The 11,614-nt window shown below is 38.2% G+C and overlaps 1 protein-coding gene across 2 annotated transcripts in view; it reads left to right on the top strand.

Moving 5' to 3' along the window:
• Positions 1–3,708: 3,708 nt before the first annotated feature.
• LOC107746749 (protein FAM53B-like) overlaps positions 3,709–11,614 on the top strand; it is an 18,717-nt gene continuing 10,811 nt past the window's right edge. The window contains exon 1 of one of the 2 annotated variants that reach the window (XM_016561040.1): positions 3,709–4,037. The gene's annotated coding sequence lies outside the window, so the exon portion shown is untranslated. The other variant, XM_016561042.1, reaches the window with a different exon arrangement.

The raw sequence follows: 11,614 nt of genomic DNA, 5'->3' as shown, positions 1-11,614 counted from the left end.
GCTCGCTCACTCACACTCGCTCGCTCACTCACTCACACTCACTCACTCGCTCGCACTCACTCACTCACACTCACTCTCTCACTCTCACTCACACTCGCTCGCTCACTCACTCACACTCGCTCACTCACACTCGCTCACTCACTCACACGCTCGCTCACTCACTCACTCACACTCACTCTCTCACTCACTCGCTCACTCACACTCACTCTCACTCACTCACACTCGCTCGCTCACTCACTCACACTCACTCACTCGCTCACTCGCTCACTCACTCGCTCACTCGCTCACTCACTCGCTCACTCGCTCACTCACTCGCTCACTCGCTCACTCACTCGCTCACTCGCTCACTCACTCGCTCACTCGCTCACTCACTCGCTCACTCGCTCACTCACTCGCTCACTCGCTCACTCACTCGCTCACTCGCTCACTCACTCGCTCACTCGCTCACTCACTCGCTCACTCGCTCACTCACTCGCTCACTCGCTCACTCACTCGCTCACTCGCTCACTCACTCGCTCACTCGCTCACTCACTCGCTCACTCGCTCACTCACTCGCTCACTCGCTCACTCACTCGCTCACTCGCTCACTCACTCGCTCACTCGCTCACTCACTCGCTCACTCGCTCACTCACTCACTCGCTCACACGCTCACTCGCTCTCTCACTCACTCACTCACTCACTCGCTCACTCACACTCACTCACTCTCTCGCTCACTCTCTCTCTCTCTCACTCACTCACTCACTCACTCACTCAGATTCACTCACACACACACACACACACACAACAACACAAACTTACATCAGGCTCACACATTGATATGGAGACAACCAATCTGTAAACACAAAATAATATGAGACATGTCAGAAATCCAGAACAGAATGCAAGAAATTCTATCTTTAATACTCTAGTCTTCAACACTTCCAAAAATACTACCAATTATAATGTCAGCGATGTAACATATGAGCATTAATTATATTGTCAGTTAGTATTTCACAGCACTGACAGGATTAATATTGCTATTGACACTCATATCTGACAGAATTGACAGTATTAATATTATTGACACCAACAGATACTCGTATCTCACAGTATTAATGTAATTTGTAATACTCATATTTCACAGTATTAATGTTATGAAACTCATTTCTCACAGTACTGTTGGTATTAATGTTATTAGTCACAGGCAGCACTGAGAGTGTTATTATTTACTGACACCACAGATGTTATTACTAATATCTCGCAGCACTGACAGTGTTAATGTTCTTGTTGACACTCTTCCCTCTCACCACTGACACTACCATATAAATAAATCACATTAATACTCCGACAGACACATATTATTACTGCTGAAGCATGTAAATACTCACATCGCTCTGCTCGCAGCTCCTCATTAAAGAGACTTAAATCACCTCAGTCTGTCTTTATCGTTGTTATTCGACCTCCATTGTGTTCTTTACTCTCTAAGCTTTATATCAATCGTTGAATAGAGTTTTATGTCGACGAATGCTGTTTCTAATCTCTGAATGTTGATTTAGATGCGGATTTAATGGCGGCGCTGACAAAATAAAAACGACCAGCGTCTCTCGCAGCGTCACGTGCACGTGATCAGACGCACCGCCGCTGATTGGTCGGCTCCACACCATGTGAAAACCAACCCTAGAATGGGACATTCATTACTTCATGTTAAAAAAAAATCATATTAAAACTGAAATAAAATACATATGATACATACTTTTAGGATTGAAAAAGAATGGACCTCTTTCACATTTCCGTGTTTCTCAGCAGCGGAAGTCGTCATAGTTGGGATAACTTCAAGAGAATTGGAGAGTATTTTTTGCATTCCCATTTGCTCAAAAAGCAAAAGAAAAACTCCACGATAGTATTTTCATGACTTTCAAAAAAAGGAAAAAAAACTTGAGAGAGTCGGCCAGAAAATAGAACGATGTCAAATTTATTTAAATATGAATGATTTTCAAATGATGTTTTTGTTGCATTGTGCCTGACACACACACTGTCTGTCCTGCTCTCACAGGTATCTGCTTTGTGGTCATGTTTAATCTGTATTAAGGCCAGTTTGAAGGTGTTTGAAATCAACATGCACAAGCACTGCTAGAGAACCTCAGAACCTCAGTTACCCAGACACTTGTGACAACTAGCCCCGCTCTCTGATATAATGTGCTGTTACTCTGACAGTCTTGAGCTGATCATTATTTGTTTTTCACTCAGAGGAAATCTCTCATAACTTAAACTGAAAGCTGATTAACTGCAGCCACAGAATGTTTATGTTCACTTAGTTCCATTTAAACATGTAAATGTCATGATATATACTACCGGCCAAATGTTGCATTAGTTTCTCTTCACCAATATATTTTTTTAATCAATAAATGAGACTTATTTTGAATCTAAAGACATTCAGATCTGTAGTCAATGCATCATGTGCTCCTGTAGATGGAGTCACAGATCTCAGATCTCAGATCAGTTCCCGGTGCTTCAGGGATGTGGGAACAAACCCAAACCCAGTAACACACACACGCAGGGTGTGGAGCTTTCCTCAAACTCAACTGAACCAGCTTCATTATCAGTCTTAGGCGCTCCAAATAACAGCTAAACTTACAAAATGAGCAGCTTTTCCCCTTTCATTCAACATCTTTGTTTGGCCTATTAGAGATGATTTATCAACAAGAAAAACTATTAAGACACCAGATACTAATATGTGACCCTGCAGCACAAAAGCAGTGTTAAGTCGCTGGGGTATATTTGTAGCAATAGCCAACAATACATTGTATGGGTCAAAATTATACATTTCTCTTTTATGCCAAAAATCGTTAGGATATTAAGTAAAGATCATGTTCCATGAAGATATTTTGTAAATCTCCTACCGTAAATATATCAAAACTTAATGTTTGATTAGTAATATGCATTGTTAAGAACTTCATTTGAACAACTTTAAAGATGATTTTCTCAATATTTTGATTTTTTTGCACCCTCAGATTCCAGATTTTCAAATATTGTCCTATCCTAACAAACCATACATCAATGGAAAGCTTATATATTTATATGATATATATATTTCAATTTTGGGTCACAGATAGGTATGCTGTGGTCAGGACTGGACATAATTAATTATCATAAAAACCAATGAGTGTCAGAATTCATGTCACACAGCATTTTAGATTTTTTTGCACCCTCAGATTCCAGATTTTCAAATAGTTGTATCTCAGCCAAATATTGTCCTATCCTAACAAACCTTACATCAATGGAAAGCTTATATATTTATATGATATATATATATTTCAATTTTGGGTCACAGATAGGTATGCTGTGATCAGGACTGGACATAATTAATTATCATAAAAACCAATGAGTGTCAGAATTCATGTCACACAGCATATCGGTGAAAAGGAACTAGTGAAGGCAAAATATGATTAAAAAGTTGTATCAGTTACAAAACCTACTCTTTCCTTCATGCATCCATGTATCAAACAATATCTCTTCCTGTTGATTAAAAAGTCATAGTATATTTGCTAGTATGTATGTCTACTGCCCGTTTATCAAAGTACCATGCTGTTTTCTCTTCTTTCATAAGACAGATGTCACACACGTATTGTTTTAGTGCGAACTCGTTGATAAATGAGATTAATTGAGCAGTTAATCACAGATGAGGCAAACTTTCCGTGTTGTGATGCGATGCGTATACTGTGTGCGGCGTTGGGCGAGTCCATTCAGACGCGGGGGGGGGGAAGCTTCTTCATTTTAAACTGAAATATTAATCAGAACCGCGTGCATCTTTGTCAGGAATCATACCTGATGTGTTTACATGAGTATATACTGTGTTTTCGCTCAGTTGAAGGTGTTTCGGGTGTGTGTTGTGTGTGTTTTGTGCTGTATTTGTGTTCCGCGTCCCCCCGCGGCTGTCTCTGTGAGTGAGCGGTCCGCGCTGGAGCGGCTGCGTGAGGAGCGGCGGGCGCGTCGCGTCGCAGGGATGAGGATGACCTGAACGGCCGTGTTTACCGATCCGGCGCGCCGCTCGCTGTCCGGTGAGTATACCGCGAAAATACGGATCCAGCTGCAGTATATTTCATCATGTTTGCGCGGGTTCTTGCGCGTCGCTGTGCATGAGTGAGTTTCCCGCGACGCTCGCGGACGTTAACGTTAGTAGCTTTTGTTTCCAGAGAAACTCTCGCATGGACACCGAATTAAAGTCGGTCAGAAACTCCGGTGGACGGTGATCGTTAAAAAAAAAAACGTTCCAAAACCAAAACGCAAACTGACGATCAAAGTTAAAGCAGAAACTCGGTTCAACTCGAACTGGGAACTGAAAACTCTTAACTTAACAACAAACTTCAGTCACGAGCTGAAAAACTATTTACTGTTGAGTATTTCCAGTTATTCTGTATTTTTAGAGTATTCAGTATTTTAGAATACTCAGTATATAGGAGTAATCTTTCTTTTAGAAGTACGTAGTATTTTTTAAGTATGCCGTATTTCAAGAGTATTCAGTATTTTGGAGTATTACGTATTTTAAGAGTGTCTAGTATTTTAGAATACTCCGTATGTTAAAGGGGTCATATGATGCTGCTAAAAAGAACAGTATTTTGTGTATTTGGTGTAATGAAATGTGTTTATGTGGTTTAAGGTTAAAAAAACACATTATTTTCCACATACTGTACATTATTGTTTCTCCTCTATGCCCCGCCTTTCTGAAACGCGTCGATTTTTACAAAGCTCATCGTTCTGAAAAGCGAGGTGTGCTGTGATTGGCCAGCTATCCAGTGCGTTGTGATTGGCCGAATACCTCAAGCGTGAGACGAAAATGTTACGCCCCTCACCATACTGTGATGATGCTGTGTCCGGCCGGAGCGATGATTCAAAAACATGAAAACCCATTACAAACGAGGCATTCGTTGCATCCAGTGGGGACATAATTACTGATTATAATGACTTATACTGTCTTTTTACGCGTTGCGTTGCATTGCATCGCGCCGCGTAAACATAAAACCAAACAAAAAACTCGCTTTAAATATATAAAATATAAAAACATACTTACAGTCTGTGAGCAGCCGGCATTGTAGTCTACTCTAACTCTCCCAGGATCAGGAAACAATCCTCCATAAAAGAACGAGCCGTTTTAGGTAGGTGTGGTTGACTCTTAACTTTTATAAAGAATATCTCTTTGGATTTGAGACTTTAGTCTTTGCAACTTTACAGATCTTCTTTATGCACCAAGAGCTTGTAACACTCTAAAGAGAAAGGAAAACTTGAAATCGCATCATATGACCCCTTTAAAAGTATGCCGGAGTATTCCATATTTTAAAAGTATCCGGCGTTAACAGTTTGCAGTATTTTAAGGGTATTTAGTATTTTTATAGTACTCATTATTTTGCAATACTCAGTATTTTAGGAGTATTCTGTATTTTAAGAGTTTGCATTATTGTTGAGTATTAAATATTTTTGTGTATTTTAAGCCTATTGTTCAGTATTTTAGAGTGCATTTTAAAACTACGGCACTGTTTGAGAGTGTCCAGTATTTATTTTATTTTATTCATTAATTTACATTTTTAATTTAATTCATGTGTTAATCTTTAAATTTTTATTTTGGGATGAAATATAACGCACACATTTCTTCGTGAGATTCATCAGGACGTTTTTAACCATGTTTTACCTACATGCCCTTGCCATTTTATCAGACTTCCAAAAATTAATCGCAAACATTTAACTCTTGGACGTGGCCCCAGAAAGAACTCTTCAGAATTCTTCTTATTTTAAGAGTATGTAGTATTTTAGTGTATTATAGAGTGCTCAGTATTTTAAGAGAAATCCGTATTTTCAGAGTATGTGGTATTTTAGACGAGTATTCTGTACAATTGAAGGATTGCATGTGTTTTAGTATAGTATATTGTGTTGAGTATTATTAGAGGAAACCTGAGTACTGAGTGATGATGTGTGAACTAAAGCAGCAGCAGAGCAGCTCTAGGGTTTCTTGCAGATTGTGTTTATCTAGCCATCGTCACAATACCAGCTCGTTAGCTGTGATCAGGCCGTATGCAAATAAAGATTTTCACTTCTCTCTGAGTCACTTCCCAAGCATCTGGAGAATCGTCTGGTGTTTAGCAGTGAAGCGTTGCGACGTGCAACACTCCAGTTTCTCCTCCAGTCGCTGCTATGAATGTGTGTTTGTGTGTTTCTCACCTCCAGCCGTCGTTGCAGTGTGTGTTTCACGGTAAACGGTGACTCTGTTCTCACCAGAGCGGCCGGCTGAGGTTCAGCTTATTGAAAAGTGTTGACTGGCTGTGTTTACAGAGCCGTGATTGTGTGGGCTAATTCATTTCCTACTGAAGGGAATTGTTTTGGTTAATGTTTGTGGTGAATAGCTGGGTGTATCTGGGTGATAGACGTAACATTGTGATTGTTAGACATCGGATAGAGAATGCAGAACAGGTTTGACTGTTCCTTTGACATAAAAGAGGCTGATTTTGACCTTCTCTAACTGATGGCGTGCACATTGAGACACGTCTTGTGTTTAAATCCCTTCATTTGTGTTGTGCGTGTGTTTCTCTACTGTCCACCACAGTGACCCTCAGCCGGTGTGTGTTTATATGTTAAACACTGTGGTATGAAATGTTCACTCGTTGAAATCGTTATAATGTTTTCGTCTATTATTTTGATCATTTCATTGCTGTTATTATATTTCTCCACATATATTCCAAGCTTTGGCTATATTGTATTTTTTTACAGTCATGCCAATAAAGCAATTTTGAATAGAATTGAAATTGTTTAATAAACTTCAGTCATGAGCTGAAAAACTAGTATTTACTGATGAGTATTTAGAGTTATTCCAGTAGTTATTTTTTTTGAGAGTATTCAGTATTTTAGAATACTCAGTATTTAGGAGTAATCTTTCTTTTAGAAGTATGTAGTATTTTTAGTATGCTGTATTTCAAGAGTATTCAGTATTTTTGGAGTATTACGTATTTTAAGAGTATCTAGTATTTTAGAATACTCAGTATTTAGGAGTAATCTTTCTTTTAGAAGTATGTAGTATTTTTAGTATGCTGTATTTCAAGAGTATTCCGTATTTTTTGAGTATTGTGTATTTTAGAATACTCCGTATTTTAAGAGTATGCCAGAGTATTCCTTTTTTTTTTTTCTAAAAGTATTCAGCGTTAACAGTTTGCAGTATTTTAAGGGTATTTAGTATTTTTTTTTATTTGTGTCCTCCTGTGATTGAAACTGATTTAATTGAAACCGTGTCAGATAGAGCTGCGGAGAGTGACGTGACGCTGATCGCTGAAAGGCCTTTGGTCTTCAGGACTCGTGCGATTGTGTCTTTGTCGTGCCGCAGTTGTGTTTTGATAACGAGGTCACGTAACAAGCGGCCGTAAACGCGCGCACCGCAGTGGAAGTTCCCATAATGAATCACAAGATCGTTTTTATGAGCTCACTGACTTTCAGTTATTAGCAGTTCCATATTTTCATAACGTGTTGACATCAGGCTCTGAGAGGGAAGTGCTTCATAAGATCACGAACCACCGGAGATTAACCAAGAAATCTGTGACGAACAAACAACTGCACACTGATGATTGTGTTAAAGCTGTAGAGTACAACTGTGAAACAAGGTTTCAGTTAGACATGGCTTTTGTCATGCATTGAAAATAGCCGAAGAGAGATGAAAATGCCTAGTTATCCATATCACTTTTGTGTTTGAAACACAAGCATCACGCAGTCATTTTTGTGTGAATTCAGCATTTGAAAGCAGCGTCGTACACATAATTTGTGAACGTTGTGAAGCACTAGTGCTCAGGTGAGCGTGTGTTTGCCGGTTTGTGGCAAGCGCATGAATGCTGGCTTTCTGTGCTAATGTGGGTTATTGCCTGGTAACAATTTAACCAGCGCTTCCAGATGAACTTACAGTAAAATGAACTCGTTTATTGACGCTTCACCTTTGCTGAGAGGTTACGTGAACGTGAGCTCTACTCTAATGAGAAGAGACGACGCGTGTGTATTTTTCCCAAATTCTGTTTTATTTTTTTCCAAATTCTGTTTAAATTTTTCTGGATTCCGTTTTAATGGTTAAATTAAATGTTATTAATCAAAAAGCATGTCTAATTAATTAAAATCATGAAACTTACATAATTTCACATCAATTTATTAAAAGTTTACAAAAATTACGTTTAAGGCACTATTTTATTTTTTTCTCACCATATGTTTTATTGTTACCAAATTCTATGTTTTAGCATGTCTAATTATTTCAGTGCATAAAAACAACATAATGTATTCAGATTTATTCTTACAATAGCCTTAGGAAATGTTTCCTCTGTGTTGTGTATTTACATTTTTCTGGTTATCAAATGAAGGCATAACATTTTTTTATTTATCTTTTAATTATTGAAAGTTAAATTTTATTTTTATTATTTGAAGAAATGTTGTGTGATTATTCCTTATTAATAATTTATGTACATTCTACTGAACAATAGTTATGTATTTCTGGCTCAATGTCTTCAAGTTAAACCGAACTTTTATTTTGACGGGTTGCCGTGAATACCTTTGAAGTTTCTTAGTGTATATGATATAGTTTCTCTCAAATGAAACGGTAAAATGCTGATGAAGTGACTCTCAGAGCAGTTCTGGAGATGTTGTTTATGTCCTCATTTAGTGAGACGCTGTAATCACCGCGAGCGTCACACGCTTCAGTATGTGTGTAATAAACGAAACGAGTTGTGTTCGGGACGAGTCGGCGGCCGTGTGCGCTCTGGGAATGTGTGTAACCTTCGACCTCGTGGGTGTGTTCAGCAGCAGAAAGTTCACCCAAAACTCACTCTGAAAGGACCGTGTTCCTCCTGCATCTGCCCGTAACGCTCCCTGTTTTTATACTGATAAACTCTCCAGGATCTCTGGGTCGCCGGTGCTGTGAAAACAGCTTTATTTGAGTCGGGATTCGACCTCGGGACGGCCGTAGCGCTGTATATCCACACGCTGCCCACAAGGCTATCGGCGCAGACGAAACATCCTTCACAGTGGATAAATTCAGATCAAATTCTTTGGCAATATTCCCATCTGTTTGACTTAGGCATTGCTAATTAATGTACACGTGTGTAAATGTAGGGCTCTATGAAATGTTTTATTTTTTCTGGATTCCGTTTTTTTCCATTTTATTTTTTCTGTACTCTTTTTTTTTTTTTTTATGGTTAAATTACATTTTATTACTTAAAAAGCAAGTCTAATTACTTAAAATTATGAAATTTAGCCTATACAATTTAACATCAATTTATTAAGTTGAACAAAACTGACATGTTTAGGGCCCTATGAAATGTTTTATTTTTTCTCACCTTCTGTTTTATTGTTACCAGACTCTGTTTAAGCATGTCTAATTATTTGAATGCTTAAGAACAACTTAACACCATTTTTCCAAATTGTGAGTGTTTTTTTTTTTTATTGATTGTTGTTTTGATTGTTTTACATTTTTTGGACTGTGTGTATTATTATTTAATACAAATTTATCATCAAAACACTGGTAAGCAAATTAATAGCTGGCCAGTTGTGTTCCTATGAATTATATTAATCAGTTCATCTTTTATCTATTTTTATCATGTGTTGTTATTGACTAATAAAAGCCCATGATAAGTTGAGCGTTGTGGGCTGATCAGTTAAAGTTAAAAAGTTAAAAAGAACAGCATTTATTCAAAATATAAATCTTTTCTAACAATATAAATCTTTGCTATCACTTCTTAACAATTTAACACGTCCTTGCTGAATACAAGTTTTAATTTCTTTCAAAAAAAGAAAGAATAAAAATTTTCCAGTAGTGTATATAGTTGATCACGAGCCTCGTATGCTTATAATCAGCCCAACTCTGTTTTAGTTTTTTCTCTGTTTTCATGCTACAAATGTACCATAAATACGATGCACTTTGTAGAAATGACTCGTCCTGTTGTCAGATCCACAATCAGAAGAAGGAGTCTCGGTCTGTTCTCAAATGTAGAAATCGAGTTATCTGATTATCATCTCTGAGCGTTTAGAGACTTGAGATGTTGTGGCTGATGTTCTTGAATTGCTATAAAGCTCTAGACTCACATCTGGCTCCCATCAGCGGCTCTAGAGTTGCTCGAGGAGCGAGGCTGCGGTGTGTTTTGATAACCGTGAGGTCACACTTATTCTCGACGATATTTTGTGTATATTCAGTGTGTTATTGTGCTGGTATCTTAAGGACTGCTGTGGACAGCTGACTCCTAAAGTATTCTTCATATTCTGTGTGCTGGTCAGTTCACAGCAGTGATAGAAATTAATCTTTTCCAATAAGTTTAAACTCATTTTTACATCTTATGGGTATTTTTACCTTTATAAAGCCATTTTTTTTAATAGTGTCCATTATGTTTTGAGTCAAATTCTTACGTTTAATCAGTGAATTAGAATAATGAGACATTTGGGCTGTTAGCAAGCAAATTAAATCAGTATCAATAAAATTCATCTTTGCAGTGCAGAGGAAACACAGAAGCTGCGTCTGAAGAGGTGTTTAGATGTGTTTACACACTGTTTAATGCTGTGCGTTTAACCTGCGGTTACAAATGCATAAAGAATGTTTTGATATATTAAACATAAAACTAATATTTGAAATTATTTAAATAATAAAATACACTTTAAGTGTGAAATTAAAACCGCCAGCAGGTGGCAGCAAGTCACTGTTAATAAGTGAATCATTGCGACTGAACCGAATCATTTAAACAAGTGATTCATTCGGGAACGAAACACCGTCATGTTGCTCAAAGATGCAGAACAGCGCTGTGGCTGTGTTTGGAATTATTTTTGTTGTCAAAATAGCGCAAAAACATGAAATATGGTGTCTAAAATGCAAGTCTCTTAATTAACTTCTTGTTTATTGAACTGTTGTAAAAAATCAATATCACATTTGTAATCATGGTAATATTTGGAGAAAAACGGCACTCTTCGTGTGAAATTGACTACTATATGAAGTGGTATAAATATATACATTTTCTGCCCCCATGTCTTGAATTTGTGATCATGCTAAATGTAGACTGAATCATGCAGTTAAAGAACGCACTCTAATAGAAGAGCACTAGTCTAGATTTCACGTGATGTATGCGTGCACTCTGTAGGGGTGTTTTGAATGGTTTTTGCACAATACTCGATAATGTCAAATCACACATCGTTAAAACAACAATTAGGTCGTCGCCGATAGCCTCGTGGGCAGCGCGTCGACATGTAGCGCCATAGTGCTTCGGGCGTCCCGTGTTCGAGTCCCGGCTCGTGGACCTTTCCCGATCCCATTCCCCCTCTCTCCCACTTCGCTTCCTGTCTCACTACTATCCTATCAATAAAAGGCAAAAACGCCAAAAAAATAAATCTTTAAAATAAGCTCCAGATATTTCCATGGAAGAAGAGCACAGCATCTCTCACACCCTTTGCATGTTCATTTATTCAATATTTTGGCTCGTTTGATAATGCTACGAATAGCATGTGGCACTCCAAACTAGGGCTGTGCAATTAATAGCATGCGATTGTCAAGCGCATCTCGTCAGTAAAGCCGGTCCCGTGATTAGTAGTAAATCGCCATCACCTGCTTTCAGATGGAGCGGCATGCACTACACAGAGCCGTAGT

The sequence above is a fragment of the Sinocyclocheilus rhinocerous genome, unplaced genomic scaffold (genome assembly GCF_001515625.1).
Source record: "Sinocyclocheilus rhinocerous isolate Xijiao unplaced genomic scaffold, SAMN03320098_v1.1 scaffold409, whole genome shotgun sequence".
Classification (NCBI taxonomy): Eukaryota; Metazoa; Chordata; class Actinopteri; order Cypriniformes; family Cyprinidae; genus Sinocyclocheilus; species Sinocyclocheilus rhinocerous.
The sequence above is the reverse complement of the archived record's forward strand: the minus strand, read 5'-3'. Positions and strand labels throughout refer to the sequence as shown.